Raw genomic sequence first — 20,698 nt, forward strand, 5'->3', positions numbered from 1 at the left:
TGACTACCCCTAATACATATCCATGGCAAAACGCTGTTTGTTGGGAAAAGCAGTTTTCGACCTTGAGATTAAAACGGCGCCCTGTAGATTGGGCGAGTGCCTGTGGACTAGTTTTTGAACTTTGTATATTTGCTGTTGCTCTGTTTGTCGATGCTTGGGGCAAATAACAGCACCTGGCCTTTCAGATTGTTTTCTTTAAGCTAGAAGAGATCAGAATAAATGACAGAACTGAGAACTGTCTTTTTTTTTTTAAGGGGAGTTAAGGTGTGTGTGTGTGGGGGGAGGAGAGAGGAGTAGAGGCTGGCCATGAGCACGGGGTGGCGGGGTGGGGGTGGGGGGTGGGGGGGGGGGGGGGGGGGGGGGGTGGGGGGATGGAGAGGGGAATGGGGAGCAAAGGGACAAGAGGGAAAGGTAAGAGAGCAAGAGAGAACTGTCTTTAATTTCCCTAAAATTTGATGTTTTCATTATTACAACATTAGTCCTCTCAGTCAACTTAGACAAATTTAACAAGGTCTCAAATTAATAATTTATCTCTTCATTTAACCAGGATTCTAATTTTTTTTGCTATATTTTGGGATACAAATAAATATGAAAGGATATCATATAACAATATAAAATAGTTTTTATCGGTATATTTTTATGTTTTAGCCTGGGGGGGTCATAACATGCTTCAGTGGTATTAAGTTTTTAAAAAATACATTATTAGTAATTATTATTTTTCTGTTATGTGTAGAAACATGTTTAGTTTACTTTCTGTGGATATACATATATATGTATATATGTGTGTGTATATATATATACATATACATATGCATATATATGTATATATACACACTGTAAAAGCTCACAGATGTTTCTGCACACATAGCCATGTAATCTGAATGCAGTTGGTTCACCATCAGTGACTGTTGGCTTCTCTCTTGCTGAATACCACATACCCTGGCCCATCTTTCCCAGTGTCCCTAGGGGTATTGTTCCTATGACACAAAAGTGGAACCATAGCTCATACAAGGGAATCATAGTTCAGGCTGGAAAACAGCACGGAGGGCCTTAGAAGCAGCAGCATGTGGCACTCACTCGCGCACATTAAACATCAAGGAGACATACAAAGACTTATGCAGAAAACATATACAAACCCTCACAAATATCCTCACAGACCAATAAAACTTCCGCCTTTGACCACTCCGGTCTCCAGTTCTTTCTAGAAAAAGAAAAAGAAAAAAGAATAAATAAAGAGGGCTGGAGAGATGGCTCAGTGGTTAAGAGCACTGACTGCTCTTCCAGAGGTCCTGAGTTCAAATCCCAGCAACCACGTGGTGGATCACAACCATCTATAATGGGATCCGATGCCCTCTTCTGGTGTGTCTGAAGACAGTGACAGTGTTCTCACATACATGAAATCAATCAATCAATCTTTAAGAAAAGAGAAAGAATGAAAGAAAGAAGGAAAGAAAGAAAGGAAGGAAGAAAGAAAGAAAGGGAATGCACAGGTTTCTAATTCCAGCACTTGAGAGGCAGAAAGAGCAGATCTCTATGAGTTTGAAGCCATCCTGGTCTACATAGTGAATCAAAGGCCAGAGACACACAGTGAGACTCTGTCTTAAAGAAATCAAAGATAAAAACAGAACCAAACCAAACCACATTTTCCCTCCCAAACCTCTCAAACAAAACCAAAAAACAAACAAACAAACAAACAAACAAAACAAACAAAACAAAACAAAACACCAATCACCACCAAAGCCTACAAAAAGAAGATGGAGGAGGGGATGGGAGAGGAGAGGGAGGAGAGGAGAAGAGGAGGAAGGGGAAGGAGGGGTAGGGGTGGGGAGGAAGAATAAAGACAGTCTGGAATTAGGGAACCACTGAGCACTGAGAGTCGTCCTACAGTAAAGCCACACCTGACTACATTCTACACAGCAATTCTTCTAGTAAAACTTCTGGGGTATAGTAGTAGCATAAGTTAATACTAGTTAAAGCTTATCTTTGATAGAAAACAGCCGACCCCAGTTTTATAAGCAGTTCCCAGGACTTGTAAGGGACTCATGAAACAGAGAGTCACACTTGAAAAGTCCAAACTGTGGCTCCTAAACTAGCATTTTACTTTATTCTGTCTTCCATGTCAGAGGTCGTTTGTTTTGTTTTTATTGTTTTTTTTTAAAGTTTACATTTCAAATGTTATCCCCCTTCCCGGTTTCCCCTCTGCAAACCCCTTATCCCACCCTCCCACTCCCTGCTTCTATGAGGGTGCTCCCCCACCCACCCACTCGCTCTTCACCACCCCAGCACTCCCCTATATTGGGGCTTCGACCTCCACAGGACCAAGGGCCTCCTTTCCCACTGATGCCTGACAAGGCCATCCTCTGCTACATATGCAGCTGGAGCCATGGGTTCCTCCATGTGTACTCTTTGGTTGGTGGTTTAATCCCTGGGAGATCTGGGGGTTCTGGTTGGTTGATATTGTTGTTCTTCCTATGTGGTTGCAAACCCCTTCAGCTCCTTCACTTTTTGCCCTAACTCTTCCATTGGGGTCCCCGTGCTTAGTCCAGTGATTGACTGTGAGCATCTGCACCTGTATTGGTCAGGCACTGGCAGAGCCTCTTAGGGGCAGCTATACCAGGCTCCTGTCAGAAAGCACTTTTTTTTTTTTTTTAATATGGAACGCTTCACGAATTTGTGTGTCATCCTTTCGCAGGGGCCATGCTAATCTTCTCTGTATCGTTCCAATTTTTAGTACATGTGCTGCCAAAGCGAGCACAGTCAGCAAGCACTTCTTGGCATCAGCAATAGTGACTGGATTTGGTGTCTGCAGATGAAATGGATCCCCGCCTGGGGCAGTTTCTGGATGGCCTTTCCTTCAGTCTCGGCTCCACTCTTTGTCCCTGCAATTCTATTAGAGAAGTTAATATTTTTGAGATGAGTGGGTGGCACTATTCCTCAACCTGGGGTCATGCCTAACCTCTGGATATGGTCTCTACAGGTCTCTCTCTCTCCTAATGCAGTATTTCGCCTAATGTCATCCCAGTTGGGTCCTGGGAACCTCTTCTTTCACTGGCATCTGGGACTTTCTAGTAGCTACCTCCAGTTTCCCATCCCCCACTGATCCTATCCCCCCTTCCCCCTCCCTCTACCTCCTAAGTAGGAGGTCTTCGGTCTTCCCTTTTCTTGAGCTTCATATGGTCTGTGAGTTGTATCATGGGTATTCTGAGCTTTTTGCCCAATATCCACTTATCAGTGAGTACATACCATGTGTGCTCTTTTTGTGACTGGGTTACTTCACTCAGGATGATATTTTCTAGCTCCATCCATTTGCCTGCAAATTTCAAGAAGTCATTGTTTTTAATAGCTGTAGTCGTACTCCACTGTGTAAATGTACCACATTCTCTGTATCCATTTGTCAGAGGTCATTTTTACCATATCCCCACTTCCCAGTAACACAGCTGACATTGTACCTTTATCAGGATTCTAGGCAAAGGGAGCCAGAAATTCAATCCAAAATCAACTTTAGCAGTGGGATAAGGGGGCTTCAGAACTTTTGCCTGTAGAATATCACTTTTAAATCCAGTGTTCTCAAGTGCTCCAGAGAAAAAGAGGTTATAAACTTAAATGAAGTATAAGATAGGATATAAACCTAACCTTCCCTAAAGTTGTGATTCCATCTGGCTGTTAGGATCATAAGAAGGATGAGTGCTGGTGGGAGCTAAGCAGACACTCCACAGTCTTGCTTGGTAGTTAAGTGAGCTTAGTTACTGTGTAACAATGGAGTGACTGAGAACGGAAGTCACTGGGCTGGATTTCTAAAGGCCATATACAGTGGCGGCCTTTGCTGCATAGAGAAGCCTGTGTGGTAGCTTTCTTTCTCCTATTAGTGTTTTGCTCACTCTGGGCTGGAACCGGGTTCCAGTAGCTTGTCGACTTCCCAAGCGTGCAAGCCTTGAGCCCTGCATCTAACTGTCCCTTGTGGTTTGTATGCCTTTACTTTTCTTTTCCAAATGGAGACAGCAAGATTAACCGCATTCATTATTTTTCAACTTACAATTCTGTCTTGAAGTTCTCTTCCTTTAAAAGAGCCTCAACCATATTTACATTCTACTGTCTATCTCCTTCTTGCTTGAGCGAGGAGAACTGACCTTGGCTATAGGCATCACCTTGCTAACACTCCCCTTCATATGTGACCTTTAGTACCAAAGAGTCCTAAGTGTGTCCAACCATTAACCCAGACTCATTTCTTTTCTATCCTCTCTCATGCTCTCAGATGTGCCTGACACTCAGTCCACTTGTTAGGCTGTTCAGTCTTCTTCCTTATCCTCTGCACTTTTGGGAGAGTCTTTCTGTATAGCCCTGAATGGGCCCAAGTTGGCGCAGACCTTGTCACTTAATATTCATTAACCTTCACTTCCTTTCAATGTCTTTGTGCCTGATCACCAACATCATTTCTGCTGTACTTAGGGTGGTTGTCTCTCAGAGGTCCTGAGGTAAAGGCTTGGTCTCCAGCATGACAATGAGAAGATATTTTGGATGTTACCACTCTCATCAGAGGCCCAGACCAGCAGAGTCATGGCTTGAACGCCTAGAAATAAAATCTAAATAAACCTCTTTATCATATGCTACTGTCTCCTGCTGCTACCCAGGAACAGTGTGACACCAACTGATACTTTGCCATACAATCCTTGTGAGTATCCTGGGTCTCCACACAGTACACCACAGGATGAAAGGGTTCCTCAGTTATCCAGGCTGACATACAGCCTTCCGCTAGTTACTTGGTCCAGCAGCAAACAGTGTTCCTCCGATACCGAGAACATACCGCCTACTGCAGAAACTGCTAAAGATGGCTGTGCTCTTGATCCATACGAACAAAGCTTGATCCATGTATGTCTTGTCTTTTCGAACTGGATTCTTTGTGAAAATACCTGACAAATGTAATGAGGATAAATAAAAGGACATCAACTAGACCTGCAGGCACCGAGTGTCCCAGCATTGAGAATCATGCCAGTGTTGGTCCAGCTCCAGCCAGAGCTCTCCAGGTTATCATCCTCCCTAGGTATGTGTTCTCTGATGTTTGGATTCCAAAACTCACAGCTCTCAGTTCCAGGCTCTGTGCAGTATCTGCACCCTCCGTGACTGGGGAGCTGGAACCGGGAAGGAGAATCATAGCTTTGAACTTGCTGCTGGGATCTCACCTCAGTTCAGAGCTCTGGCTTCTGTAGTCCTGGCTCTGGGTTTTGGTTCCACTTACGGGAGCTGAGCTCGGACAGCGATCTTGGTTGTCTGAAGGAGAGGCAGTGTCAAGTTCTGTGAAATGTATCTCTAGTTAAGGGTCATGGGATTTGCTCGAGGCTTACTTTTTGGGTTCTGGGCTGCTGCTTGACACGACCTTTGTTCAAGGTTTTTAACTTCGTTGTCTGAGGTATGTCTTAGTGATCTACAGAGCTGTGGCACTTGGAGTGTAACAGAGTCCTTCAATCTTGTCTCCTCCTTACTGGTTCATTGTCCTTTTTCTGGCACTGGGGTTGGAGTTCAGGTTCTGGCGTTTGCAATGCCACTAAGATTTGGGGGGAAACTGAGGAAAAACCTGCATTATAGCCTTGTCCGTTGGGATGAAGAAAGTGTTAAATTTTTTTTTTTTGGTTCTTTTTTTCGGAGCTGGGGATCGAACCCAGGGCCTTGCGCTTCCTAGGCAAGCGCTGTACCACTGAACTAAATCCCCAACCCCGAGAGTGTTAAATCTTAGGCTCACGTTGAGTTCTCTTGTTTGGATTTTGGGTCTATTACTATACCCGAGGCTTAGTGTTCTCCCTAGTTCTGAGGGGATGTTGGCACATGGGAGACGAGGATTCTGAGTGTGAGGTAATGGTGATGATTGATCCAGTCCAATGACAGCGGTCAATAGATCAATCAGCACCTACATGGTAGACCTGAGCTTCAGACCAGGCTTGGCTCCACCTGGAAATGGATCTCTCCCAGAGCTCCACTCTACTACGAAGTTGGTCTTTCCACAAATGCCCTCCCTTATCAGTAATACAGAATCATAACAGCACCCATGTAAGGAATTCCTGCTCACCTTGGAAGCTACGAATAGCTCAGCACTTGCAAGTCCTGTGGTGAAGAAGGAAGAAGCCGGTGCGAGCTCTGAGCTCTTTCTAACGGATTTGCTTTCCCGGAGGAAGAGTCACTCTCCACCTGGTGTGAAGTGTGGAGCCTTGCTCTGGGTTTGGTCAAGAGCAGACGTGAGCTTTCCTAGGTGTCTTGCCTGTATCCTGAGCCACTCAGTACACTGCACCAGGTCTTAGGCCACGGTGAACAGCCCCACCATCTGCCCGGAAGCACGCAATTCCTATCCTGCCAGCCTCAGTGATTAGGGCTCTTCTCAAGGTGAAGCACGTTTCAAAAGATTAAGTCCCAAATTCTTCCCAGGACATGCCGACTTCTAGTATTGAAATTATTAAAGTGTTGAATGGTGGTCATATAAACTGTCAGCCACAATGGTAAGTTCCTCACAGTGGTTCTCAATTTCCTAATGCTGCTTTAACACAGTTCCTCACGTGCTGGGGGCCCCCATGGTGTTTTATTGCTACCTTATAACTGTGTCTTTGCTACTCTTATCAATCATAAATATCTGCATTTTTTCAATAGTCCTCGGTGACCCTCGTGAAAGGGTCATTTAACTTCCAGAGGGGTCTTGGCCCACAGGTTGAGAACTGCTAACAAACACAACAAACAATGCCTGAAAACAATGCCTGCTAAATGGTTGTCACTGACCCAAATCATCTACTTTTGTAACTATTCTAAGATCTTTCAGGCCCTTCAGCCGTGCTCAGTGCTGCCTCCTTCGGACCACTCTTACCAGATCTCCCCTTAGCTTACTCACCCACCTAGCGGCGAACCGATTGGTCTCTGAGACCAATTAGACCACCACAGCCTCTTTGAGCACATTGTGGATTGTTTCCCCGTCCCATGCCACGCCTTGTCTGATCTGAACTCTATGCCGAGCTAGCTTGCTTCAGAAGCATTCATGTTACTCCTCTGAGTCGCAGCTTCTCTGACTTGTGGCTTTGAACACGGGGTTGGAGACTCGGAGGTTTTCTTTTTTTTCTCTTATGATCACATCTTTGATAACGATATGATGTTGGAGGACAAACCACGTGCTCTTTTTTTTTCCCCCCGGAGCTGAGGACCGAACCCAGGGCCTTGCACTTGCTAGGCAAGCGCTCTACCACTGAGCTAAATCCCCAACCCCTAAACCACGTGCTCTTACACAAAATAAAGTTTCTAATACCACGCTGGCATGTTTCCCAGGTATGTAGTATGGAAGATGATGACAGCAGAAATGAGATGAATCAAAGACCTGTATATAGAACCCACACGTATTGATGCAGAGCTCGTTTTGGGGAAACCTTTCTACAAGGGAGACCTACTGCATATAAAAGTCTGTGGAAAGGCATATGTGTGGAGTTTAGGCACGTACACTCTAATTTTGGAGGACTCGAGACAGTGAGGTCTTGGTCTGAGTGGGCTATTGTCAGAAAGGTGGGTGTCTTAACTAACCATTGTGGAGAACTGGAGAGAAGTTGAGAGAACTGAGAGCTCACACTAGCTCTGGAGGGGTGTGTGGACCAGGTTGTGTTGCTTATCATAAGCCTTTCTGTCTGTGCTCAAACATGATTCCAGACGCGTTCCTAAGTGGTCTTGAGTTTGTTTATGGAAACTCTCCTTTTGGATACTGGAGATATAGCTCAGTAGAAAACTTACTCACCATGAGAGAGGCCCTAAGTTCGACTCCCAGTGTCACCAGAATACTGAAGATGGCGATAGAGGATTGTTCAATTTTTTTTTTTTACTTTATTTTCTATCATTTTTAATACACTATATTTTCTAAGGAATTCAACTTTGTATAATTATTGATATAGTTCATGAGCATTCTATATAATGTTTTAAGATCCAATATGGTCAGCAGTGGTAGCCCTTTTTAATTATTAACTTATTTTGTTCTGTTAGGCTCAAAGGGCCTGACTGACATTGATAAATATGTATTGACCTGTTGCCCAAGGCTATAAATGGAAAATTTGCAAAAACCCCCAATAAAACAACCCAAATCAAACCCACCCACCAACCAACCAAGTCATCCCCCAACCCCCCCCAAAAAACTGTAACAAAAATTCAGATACCTTATCACACAGTTTTAAAAACAACACTTACCGAATTCTTTCTTCAAAGAAAAAAACTGGTTTTCTCATTTTTGGAGCATGTTTGCAATAAAGAACCACACGAACTATGAAGAATATAGAAGAGGTGTAAACACCTAGGACATTTATATATTCATTTTTTAATCTCCACAACACTGGCCAGCTCTGCTCTCAGGCTTGACTCCATATTATTTGGAATGACTCTTACTGGAAACAATCAGGGAGGCACTCCGTTCATTGTGCCCTGTTTGTGGTGACAATTTTCATTAAGACAGCAGAGGGCGATCTCTTCCTGGAGAATTATGCAAGCTACCAGGAAACCAGTCTCATGATGCTCACTGCGTAGGGAGAAATGTATTTTAGTAAAAAAAAAAAAAAAATTGTGATACGCTTCAAATCGCTGCTTTTCAAGGGAAACAAGGGAAACAAGTTTTGACAATTAAGTAACTAGTGAGGTATTCATATTAACTCAGTAGCTATTGGAAACATGAAAGCCATAGATATTCCAAAAAAATAAATTACTCATTTATGCCCAGACAGAATTGTTGAAAGAATTTAGGAGACACTAAAAGATTGTGATTGCTGAAAATAAGTTCAGTAATATTTCAGGTCAGATCTTATTATGGAAAAAATAACATAATGTTAAAAAAAAAAACCCCAAACCAACCCCCTAAAAATAAAAAACAACCCCCCCAATCAAACCCCTCAAAACAAAAACCCAAAACCCCAAATCCATGATGAATTCATTAACTTCTACAGATACCCTATTACCTCTCCCTGCTGACCAAACTGAATGATTTTTAAACCCAGTTCATATCCTATTAATCCTACCTTAAATTACGTATTTCAGAACACTAACTTCTTTCTATTTTCCTATTTTTCTCCTTCCTCCCCCCAGCCCACCCTTTCCTCCTCTTTTGGCCCCTTAAGACAATCTGTCGTTCTTTAACTCAGGCTAGCCTGGAAATTACTATGTAGCTCAGGCTGGTCCTAAGTGTATGATCGTCCTGCTTAAGCCTTCCAAATGCTGAAATTCCTAATGTGACCCACCATATCTGACAGAACACTTCCCTTACATGTGACAACCAAGGGATTGAGGATGGACCTCAGGTGGCACAGTGCTTGTCTAGTGTGCACGAAGCCCTCAGTTCAATCCCAATACCACACAAAGGCAGCATGACCTGGCACACTCCTATGATTCTAGCACTTGGGAGGTGGAGGCAAGAGGGCCAGATGTTCAAAGTCATCCTTGGCTACATAGCAGGGCTGAGCCAGTTTGGGCTAGATTAGCCCTTGCCTTAAAATAAAAGCAAAAAGGAAAACAAACAGACAAACAATCGCAAAATAGAACCACCACTTTTAAAAATTAAAGTAATTCTGATTATCCAATACTGTTATGATTTCTTCACAGTTTTGCCTTTATCATTATTTTTGTTGTTCAATGTATCTAGGAAAAGATACACTGTGTATGTTGTACTTGATGCTCATGTCTCTGGAGTTGCCGGTAATGTATAGGACTACTTCCTCTCTTGTAAGTAAGTAAGTTTTATTTTATTTTAATGTACTATGCCCTCAAAGTAGGATCCACAACAACTTCTAAGATCCTATAACTACAAATTTAAAAGCACATCTGATGTTATTAAAGCCCAACTACCTTAGGACTGAAGGAGCTGAAGGGGACAGCAATCCCGTAGGAAGACCAACAGTATCAACCAGCGTGGACCCCTGGCAGCTCCCAGAGTTTCAGCCACCAAAGACCATATATGGGCTGGACTGTGGCCCCTGGCACGTATGTAGCAGAGGACTGCTTTGTCTGACCTCGGCAGGAGAAGATGCACCTAATCCTGCAGTGACTTGATGCCCTAGGGAAGGGGGAGGGGGAGAAGGGGTAGGGTGAGGTGGGGAGGAGGGATGTGAGATGGTGGGGGGAGGGTAGGGGAAGCACCCTATCAGAGGCAAAGGGGAGGGGGGATTGGGTGAAGAACTCTTGGAGTGGGGAACTGGGAATGCTGGCAACATTTGGAATTAAGTAAATAAAACAATTTTTAAAAAGCCCCAACTACTTTTAACAAGGGCTGTAGGCACATTATAACATGTTAAACTTTCAAAGTTTGAAGAGCAGCATTGTCTTTTGGAATGCTCTTCCTTCCTTCCTTCCTTCCTTCCTTCCTTCCTTCCTTCCTTCCTTCCTTCCTTCCTTCCTTCTTTTCTTTCTTTCTCCCTTTCTTTCTTTCTTTTTTCTTCCTGTCTCCTTTCTTTCTTTCTTTCTTTCTTTCTTTCTTTCTTTCTTTCTTTCTTTCTCTCTTTCTTTCTAAAAAGACATACACACATATATGAGTGTTTGACAGATACATGTAATTCACCATGTATGTACTCGCTGGCAGAGACTAGAAGAGTGTCGAATCTTCTGAGGCTGGAGGTATAGGTGGTTGTGCTGGGAACTGAACTCAATTCTCTGTAAGAGCTGCAGGTGTCTTAATTGCTGGGCCATCTCTGCAGGCCCTTGTGAAGTTTTTTTTGGGGGGTCTGGATTTTGCAGATTCTAACTCTATGAATTCATTTGTCGTGTATCTCTCTTCCCTGCATTTCTTGCTAGCTATCCTTCAATTAGAAGATAGGTTTAATTTAAGTATTACTCCCTGGCAGGGCTACTTTGTAGGGGCTTCATTTATTTGGAATGGAAACTAGTTTTTATCTCTTCTTATGATATCATCGACTCTTGAAAGCCATTAGCTTTGTGTATTAATTTAAGGGTTCACAGAGAATGGTAACACTAGCATTCTGTCTTTTAGTAACACAGATGGGAGATGTTTCCTTGTCTTTGTATTACATTTGAAATAAAATTCATTTAGAAATTGAAAGCTAAATAAATATATGAGATTTTAAAATTTGAACACAATTCCTGTTGTGTTTTACAAAAAAAAGAAAGAAAGAACCAGGATATGTTTGGTAGAGGCACGGTATGGTGGTGGAGGAGGAGGGAAGGGGTGCTTTTGCTGGCCCATGCTGAAGCATCCCTTCCCCTAAGGTACTAGTCGTACAATGGATTAGTATGGAAAAGAGTTTATTTAGGGCTTGGGGAGGGGGAGTTGAGGAGGAAATAGAGACAGAAAAAGGCAGAGGGGGGAATATATATATATATATATATATATATACATACATATATATGTGTGTGTGTGTATCTATATCTTGACTATCATTTATTTTAACATGATAATAAATCAATATTAATTACAAATATTACTAATGAGTCCAATGCTGGCATGTAGGGTGGCAACCAAGAAGACAAGAAGTAATTATTTCTGAATCCAGACTCTGGAGTTTGGTCTCAATGCTGGTTTTGTCACTGGCTAGTCTTGTAACTAACTGTATTGAGGTCTAAGAGAGGAAAAATTAACATCAGTCCTTGTTAGTCATATCGACTCAATGATGTTTGCCTTTGTTTACATGTTACAGGATTATCATCTTGTGGGGCTGTAGAGACGGCTCAGTGGTTAGGAGCTCTGGATGCTTTTTCCAGAGGTCCTGGGTTCAGTCCCCAGCGCCCACGTGATAACTCGAGTCACAGGGGATCCTTTGACTTCTTCTGGTCTCCTAGGTCACTGTGTGCACATGATACACAAATATACATCCAGGCAAACACTCATACACCTAAAATAATAAAACAAGAATTTAAAAATCATCTTAGATTTGATAAATCTACATTAACATTTTGGTAAATTTATATTAACAATTTCTGCTGACTTATGTAAATTAAGAGATTATTGTAGCGTCTTTACTATTATAGCAAAACAGATAGCATCCTAACAATGTAAATGACCACTATTATTGAAATAAAAAATGTTTTTTCCATGTTTCACGACTGAAGAAAAAACCAAAACAAAATGCTTGTCTTATCCAGGCATGGGGGCACATTCCTTTAATCTCAGCACTCAGGAGGCAGAGTCAAGATCTCTGTGAGTTCAAGGCCAGCCTGATCTACATAATGAGTTCAAGACCAGGTAAGAACATATATAGAAGAACCAAAATACAAGAACCAAAAACGATAAATGTATTTATCATCTCTTTGCAATTCGACATACTGTAAGAGCCACTAATTTAAAGGAAAATTTTTTGGTGGCTTTTACCATTATTATATATGACGTTGACTGGCATGGAACTCACCATGTAGTGCCTCAAATGTCATGAGAAGAGGTATGATAAAAGTGGGTGTCACCGATGAAAGTGTGTCAGTGGACCTGTTTACTTAAACGTACTAAGCCTGAAGATCTTCACCTAAGAGTGAAGCCATAAATAAACACAGTAGCAATCCCTGCCAGTTTGGGCGAGGAGAAGGGATGTGCAGAGAGCTCCTCAGAGGACCAATAGGAACCCATTGCAGGTGTTCCTCAACGACCTTGGAGCCCCAGGATATGTCTGTATCTGTCAGTCTGGGTTCACAGACAGGAGCCTAGCATATCTCTCCTCTGAGACGCTCCACCCAGCAGCTGACTGAAGCAGATACAGAGAGCCACAGCCAAACATTAGACCAACCTTGAGAAGCCTTGCGGATGAGTTAGGGGAAGGATTGAGGAATTTGGAAGGGATAGGGGCTCCATAAGAAAACCAACAGTTATCAACTAACCTGGAACCTTGGGTGCTCTCAGAGACCGAATCACCAACCAAAGAGCATACGAGGGCTGGACCTATGCCCCTTACACGTGTGTCACAGATATGCAGTACACATGTCTTCATGTGGGCCCCCAACAACTGGAGTCTGGGCTTCCTGTGGTTTTGTTGCCTGCCTTGTGGATCCTGGTCTCCTAAGTGGGCTGCTTTGTTTCCCATCTGTCCAATGGGAGTGGATGTGCCTAGTCCCGCAGTGACTGGAGGTGCCAGGGTGGGTTGGTACCCAGGTGGGGACTTCTTCCTTTTCAGAGGTGAAGGGGAGGGGTACTGGGGGAGGGGCCATGTGAGGGAGGGACTGGGAGGAGAAGGGAGCTGTAGTTGGGATATAAAGTGAATAAATGACTAAATGGAAAAAAGACAAAAAAATAAATTATTTTAAGGAATAGTGTGAGTCATAACAAATGTTCCGTAAAGTATCGTAATTGAAGCTTCCTGAGAAGTGTCCGTGGATATTCAGAGGTAGGAAATGCCGCTTTCATAATATGTTTACATATTATGTTGTCAGGCGGCAACAGAGTCTAAAGCAAACAGTAAATTCAGCGAAAACCAGCATTATACTCCAGAAAAGCAAAGCGTTCACATTTCAGTTGTGTCTGTTGAGTTCCTTGTCAATTTACAGATGTTCACTGTAACGGTTTCCTCTCATATAACCCGAGGTAATCGGAGGTATCTCACACCGGACTTGACACATGAGGATTTTCCACACAATGTGACAAGTGTGATTATTAGATTATAAATGCAAAGGAAGTGTGACCCAGGGCCTCAAAATTCCAAACGCGATGCTTTTTTTTTGTCTTTTACCTCCAGGTGTATGAAATGTTGAGTCACATTGAAGTTTCCATAGCTCATGGACTCTCAATTTCCACGTTTGCTTAAAGTCAGCAGCATTGAGGAGTCTTACTGTAAGCCTTTAAAGAAAGAGGTAGAACAAAATTCTCAATCTTTAGCTATTATTTCAATAAGAGGCTCCTTAAAAATCAAAACCAAGCAAACCCCCGCCCCCCGAAGCAGACCCTTAGTTTTTGCATTTTCAGTTAAAAGTCGGAGGTCATTAATCATTATCTAAGTCCATGTTCAAATATGAAGATTGTCTTACTGCCACAGTTCTGGGCCGGAGGGCCCTTGGGTTATTGTAAAGCTAGAAGGTTATGATGTATAGTTTCAGCTAATGAAGGGAGCCTGCCAGTCAGGATGTGGAGTCTCTCCCTGTGGTGAGACTGTTAAATGGCCAGGAGTGAGACATGTCTATAATTAGAGAAGCATTAGGTGTTAGTGATCTTGGCAGTCAGGGAGCCTGTGTCCAGCGGACTAGTCAAGCTGGCTTACTTCCTCTATCGGTCAAATCAGAAGCAACTCAATGAGGGGCAGACTAGTAAATTCCACGGAGCTGAAACTATCTATTAAAAAAGAGCTAAAGGTTCTGAGAGATAGCTTTGGAAATGACACAGAGCAAGACAGAAAAACAATGAAGCCAAGCAACAGCCTGAAAGGGAGGGCAGGGAAGAAAAGGGATTCTCAGAACCACGAGGAGCAAGGGAGGAGAGTGTGGTTTGTTTTTTATTTTTACCTTAATGTTTCTTTCTCTGGGAAATAGGAGTGTCAAGAAAGTGCTTTTCCCAAGCGCAAGGCCCTGGGTTTGGTCCCCAGCTCCGAGAAAAAAAAAAAAAAAAAAAAAAAGAAAGTGCTTTTCCTGAAAAACACTGTTTAAAGCATAAAAAGTTGTCAGGTAACCCCGTATTCCTCTGAAAATGTAGGCTCTGGGAAAGATAGAGGAATAATAATCATTCCTCCTCCTCCTCCCTCCTCTTCTTCTTCCTTCTCCTCCTCCTCCCCCTCCTCCTCCTCTTCCTCCTCCTCCTCCTTCTCCGCCTCCTCCTCCTCCTTCTCCTCCTCCTCTTCCTTCTCCTCCTCTTCTTCCTCCTCCTCCTTCTCCTCCACCTTCTTGTTCTTCCACAGAGGAGAGCCTCAATGTAGAGGATTATAGGGATAATTGATATTATGAAGTATCATTAATACAATATATTATGTACATTAAAATATTTCTATTTTGTCTCATTTGGTACTCGCTCCTTCATGAAGTAGTGACTTAGTGTATTTTACACGAGTACCCAGTTAAGTGCCAGAAAGGAATGTCTGCCCTTCACTCAGTTGTCTCCCGGCCCTGTGCTTGTCATAAATACATACAATATATGTTTCTAAGATCTCTTCTATGCTGTATTAATGCAGGCAGGTTCTATGATGTTGTAACAGACACTTAGAAGCTGCCTTTACGTAAGTATTTAAGGGACTAGAGAGATGGTTCAGCAGTTAAGAGCATAGGCTGACTTTTCAGAGTGTGTGTGTGTGTGTTCACACATGTGCATGTACACACACACACACACACACACACACACACACACACACACACACACACTAACCCGAGTGCTCACTTCAGCCTATAAAGAATTTAAAGCAGATTGAAAGCCCGGCACTTCTGTCTTAATTTTTTTCTACCTGTATTTGCCCGAAGGCATAGAGATGAATCATTATCTTAACTTTCTTCCTCAATCACCTTGAATCTCAGAACAAACCCTCTCTCAGATGAGGACAATTATCTCTGAAGACAAGGTTGCACCCTGTGCAATGAACAGATGGATTATTTAACAGTTCCAGCACAGCTAGAACCCAGACAACGATGAGTCAGTGATAGGCAGGACCACACTTCTGCTGGGACGACCTGCTTTCCTCTTGCCTTCTATTTGAAATGAATCCTCATGTCAATGTGTTGAAGATGGATTTGGGTCACTAGACCGCTTTATTTGTTCTTCTTCCCGATGTGGCCACATCAATGGCTCCTCTCTTTGCTTTCACCATGACTCAAGTTTTTAATTGTCATGTAGGGAACAGCGATTGAGTCTGGATTATTAAGGTTACTGGAGCCCACACTTTAACCTTCAAAGATTCGCTTCCAGTCAGCTATGCAGTGCTCTTGTAGATTTTAAATAACTGTGTCAGCATTCATTTGCTTGCATTTGGGGGAATTCCAAAGTATGTTTAAAAAAATGTCCTGTAGGGATTGCGTTCACGTAGAACTAAGGTGGCGGGGCAATGGAGGGACAGGTGGAGACACACGCCCCCTCCTTGTACCTGAAGTCGTTTGAGGGCTTTGTTCTGAGATCTCTCCTGAGGGGAAACCAAGAATTGTGACTTCACCATAGGAAAAAACCAATCTGGATGATGTGTCCACAGGAGACAGAGTTGAAGTTCATTAGGACGTGATTTCAGCTACGCATAGAGAAGAGCTCAGAAAAAGAACAAGACACTTCTCGGTGTGGGTATGGGATTATTAAGAGAGAATTGGGCGGCGCGCTCAGAAAGCAGTAGCGTATGTGGTTCTGGTGACTCTCAAGTGACTTCTCACAGGGTTGTTGAGAAACATTCTCTTTTCAGTAAGTGAGATAATAAAGTGCTCTGTGTTCTTTGGATGGCATTACAGCTGATAAAGTAACCCTAGGTCATAGGGGTTGCACGGGAAGTTAAGATTGTGTGTGTATATTTGTGTGCATATGCGTATGTAGGTGCCTGTGTACACGCATGCATGTGGACACCAGGGGTCGGCACCCGGTAGACGTCTATCACTCTCTTTTATTTTTCAAATTACATTCATCGTCTGACAAGTTCCTATATGTCTGAAATACATTCTGATTGCAACTACACCCTGCTCCTCGCCTCCTTCCTCTCCCTCTTCTCCCTCCATCATTCTCCGTCTCTTTGGTTGTGTTTTGTTATTACGTTGTGGCAGGCTGACTCACCAAGCCTAGAACTGACTGGCTGGTTAGACTGGATGGCCGGTGAGCCTGCAGGATGTTCAGGTCTCCCCAGCTGCTCCACGAGAACTGTGGATGTGTGCCAAGTGTATCTGGACACCAAGACGATGTTTGTGTGACAGGCACCTTTCTCACTCAGCCCTCTCCATAGTCTGTTTAGACTTTTTTTTTCTTTATTAACTTGAGTATTTCTTATTTACATTTTGATTGTTATTCCCTTTCCCAGTTTCCTGGCCAACACTCCCCTAACCCCTCCCACTCCCCTTCTTTATGGGTGTTCCCCTACCCATACTGCCCCCATTGCCGCCCTCCCCCCAAAATCACGTTCACTAGGGGTTCAGTCTTAGCAGTACCAAGGGGTTCCCCTTCCACTGGTGATCTTACAAGGATATTCATTGCTACCTATGAGGTCAGAGACCAGGGTCAGTCCATGAATAGTCTTTAGGTAGTGGCTTAGTCCCTGGAAGCTCTGGTTGGTTGGCATTGTTGTACATACGGAGTCTCGAGCCCCTACAAGCTCTTCCAGTCCTTTCTCTGATTCCTTCAATGGGGGTTCCGTTCTCAGTTCAATGGTTTGCTGCTGGCATTCGCCTCTGTATTTGCTGTATTCTGGCTGTGTCTCTCAGGAGAGATCTACATCCGGTTCCTGTCGGCCTGCACTTCTTTGCTTCATCCATCTTGTCTAATTGGGTGGCTGTATATGTATGGGCCACATGTGGGGCAGGCTCTGAAAGGGTGTTCCTTCTGCCTCTGTTTTAATCTTTGCCTCCCTATTCTCTGCCAAGGGTATTCTTGTTCCCCTTTTAAAGAAGGAGTGAAGCATTCACATTTTGATCATCCATCTTGAGTTTCATGTGTTCTGTGCATTCAAAGCATTTGGGCTAATAGCCACTTATCAATGAGTGCATACCATGTGTGTTTTTCTGTGATTGGGTTACCTCACTCAGGATGATATTTTCAAGTTCCCTCCATTTGCCTATGAATTTCATGAAGTCATTGTTTTTGATAGCTGAGTAATATTCCATTGTGTAGATGTACCACATTTTCTGTATCCATTCCTCTGTTGAAGGGCATCTGGGTTCTTTCCAGCTCCTGGCTATTATAAATAAGGCTGCTATGAACATAGTGGAGCATGTGTCTTTGTTATATGTTGGGGCATCTTTTGGATATATGCCCAAGAGAGGTATAGCTGGGTCCTCAGGTAGTTCAATGTCCAATTTTTTGAGGAACCTCCAGACTGATTTCCAGAATGGTTGTACCAGTCTGCAACCCCACCAACAATGGAGGAGTGTTCCTCTTTCTCCACATCCTCGCCAGCATTTGCTGTCACCCGAGTTTTTGATCTTAGCCATTCTCACTGGTGTGAGGTGAAATCTCAGGGTTGTTTTGATTTGCATTTCCCTTATGACTAAAGATGTTGAACATTTCTTTAGGTGTTTCTCAGCCATTCGGCATCCCTCAGCTGTGAATTTTTTGTTTAGCTCTGAACCCCATTTTTAATAGGGTTATTTGTCTCCCTCTTGGTCTAACCGTGAGTTCTTTGTATATTTTGGATATAAGGCCTCTATCTGTTGTAGGATTGGTAAAGATCTTTTCCCAATCTGTTGGTTGCCGCTTTTGTCCTAACCACAGTGTCCTTTGCCTTACAGAAGCTTTTGCAGTTTTATGAGATCCCATTTGTCGATTCTGGATCTTAGAGCATAAGCCATTGGTGTTTTGTTCAGGAAATTTTCCCCAGTGCCCATGTGTTCGAGATGCTGCCCTAGTTTTTCTTCTATTAGTTTGAGTGTATCTGATTTGATGTGGAGGTCCTTGATCCACTTGGACTTAAGCTTTGTACAGGGTGATAAGCATGGATCGATCTGCATTCTTCTACATGCTGACCTCCAGTTGAACCAGCACCATCTGCTGAAAATGCTATCTTTTTTCCATTGGATGTTTTTGGCTCCTTTGTCAAAAATCAAGTGCCCATAGGTGTGTGGGTTCATTTCTGGGTCTTCAATTCTATTCCACTGGTCTATCTGTCTGTGTTTAGACGTTTTTTACCGTAAACAAAGGTTTGTGATGTTCCCAGATATCTCAAGGTCATGCAAGCTCAGGCTTTAAGCATGCTTCATTCTTGTTTTAGAATTCTTATTCAAAATATCTCTAAATAAAAGCAATATTGTTTCTCTAACCTTCATAAAAATGTTAATTGTGCTAGAATGCTTGGCTCAGATGCTCAGAGAGCCCACATGGACTGCCAAGTAAGGAATTCTTTTCTCTGTAAGTTCCTTAACTTGTTTCTGTCTTGCACAGTCTAGTGGCTTCTACAGCAGTGCAGTTGCTTACCAGTCACCCATTTAAAGCTCCTGTCTTTATACTTTATTCCCTTTGTCTGGGACAATTGGGTAGTAAGTATTTATCAAAGGAATCAATCAGAATAGAGACGGGAAATTAAGGAAACATGGGAAAAAGGGAAGATCTTTATCTAGGAGAGTGGTTGAGTCACTTGCCAGCTCAGATGTGAGATTTCAAACAACGTTAGCTCTGAAGTTTGCTTATGTCAAGGCAATGCTCATTGTTTTCTAGAGATCCTCCACATAGAGTATTGAAATAGCAATGAACCATGCTTAAGGCCTGAACATAGATAACCCCAAGCATGGCCGTTCTCAATTTCCCAGCTATGAACTTATAGCTTTCTAGGGAAATCATAAGAAACTCTGTTGCAAGTGTTAATGGCTTGTGTAGCTTTGCTGACCTGTAGTTTTACTGTATCAGAATGTTATTCTACCCACAGCACCCAAGAACGACCCTACAATCTCATATAACCAGAGAGGGAAAGTGCTCCTAGGTAGCCCATTGAACTGTAATTGGAGAGTCGCAAAATAGCTACATATACTAAGACACTTAAGAGTGACTCCCTTACGAAGGGAAGTCCACATCCGTCCTTGAGTGTCTCATCTTGTCCCTGAGAACTCTGCTCTTATCCATCATGATTAAATCCATGTTCAGATTTCTCTTAAAATTTTTATATATTTTGGTTATATTCTTTTCCCCTCTCCAAATTCTCTCAGATCTCCCTCCCCATACATTCAATTTCGTAGTCTGTCTCTGTCTCTCTTTGTCTCTCTGTTTGTCTCTGTCTCTCTGTCTTTCTGTCCTTCTCTATGAAAAAGCAAAAACAAAACCTCAAGCCAAACAAAACTAGAAAGCACACCAGAAGACACCCTGATATGCTTCAGCCACCGTGTGATGGTGGGTGGGCACCACCATGATGAGTAAGTTAGGTGGTGGAGAGATGGTGGGGAAAGACAAGCAGAAGGGTCTGAGAGCTATGAAGAGAGAAGGAACTGGGAGACTCGAGGCTGGTATGGAACGGTCTGATGGGAGTTGTCTGCCCTGACACTTGAGACTGTGAACTCCCACCCTGTGCTGCTGCCTAGGGCCATGTCTGGGTCTGGGGCTCTGAAACAGGGATCTGTGTTGATGTCTAGGGCCCATGTTACCATAAAAGGCCATGTGGACATCTCTGGTCTGGGTTGTCACCTGGGAGAGCTGGCCCTGGTGGCCTGTGTATAGGTGACCAAGTGGGCTGACTAGCTCAGCTTCTACCCAAGTCCAGATTCAGGGTTTTCCTCAACATCTACCATCTAAGAACTGCTGGAGCTGGTGAAGGGACTGGGTCCTACAGATCCAAAGCAGCAGGCTCTCTGTGACACAAGGCGACAACTGGATATCTGAGAGAACTTCTGATGGAGATGCAGAATTGATAGAGTAGCACAAGCCAGAGGCCTCGAACCAGGCCGATGACTCATTGCATGGAATATTTGCTGATAAAGCTGTGTGGGCATAGGGTATGCACCGTTTAATACGCCATGAGACGTCAAAATTTCCAATGAGATGCTTATTTTTTGTTTTTTATTTATTTGTTTTTATTTTTGTTTTCTTTTTGTGGGGAGGTTGCCTGGGCAGAGAGGAGATATGGAGGGATGTGGAGGTGAGTGAGATTGGGGTGCATGATGTGAAATTCAAGAATCAATACAACTTTTTATTGGATATTTT

The 20,698-nt window shown here is 43.2% G+C and overlaps 1 non-coding gene across 1 annotated transcript; it reads right to left on the bottom strand.

Annotated features, from left to right (window-relative positions):
• Window positions 1-2,647: 2,647 nt before the first annotated feature.
• Window positions 2,648-2,755, bottom strand: LOC116894854. The gene has a single exon (XR_004387069.1). It is a non-coding gene; the product is annotated as a U6 spliceosomal RNA (small nuclear RNA).
• Window positions 2,756-20,698: the final 17,943 nt, after the last annotated feature.

This window comes from Rattus rattus, chromosome 2, assembly GCF_011064425.1.
Source record: "Rattus rattus isolate New Zealand chromosome 2, Rrattus_CSIRO_v1, whole genome shotgun sequence".
Taxonomy (NCBI): domain Eukaryota; kingdom Metazoa; phylum Chordata; class Mammalia; order Rodentia; family Muridae; genus Rattus; species Rattus rattus.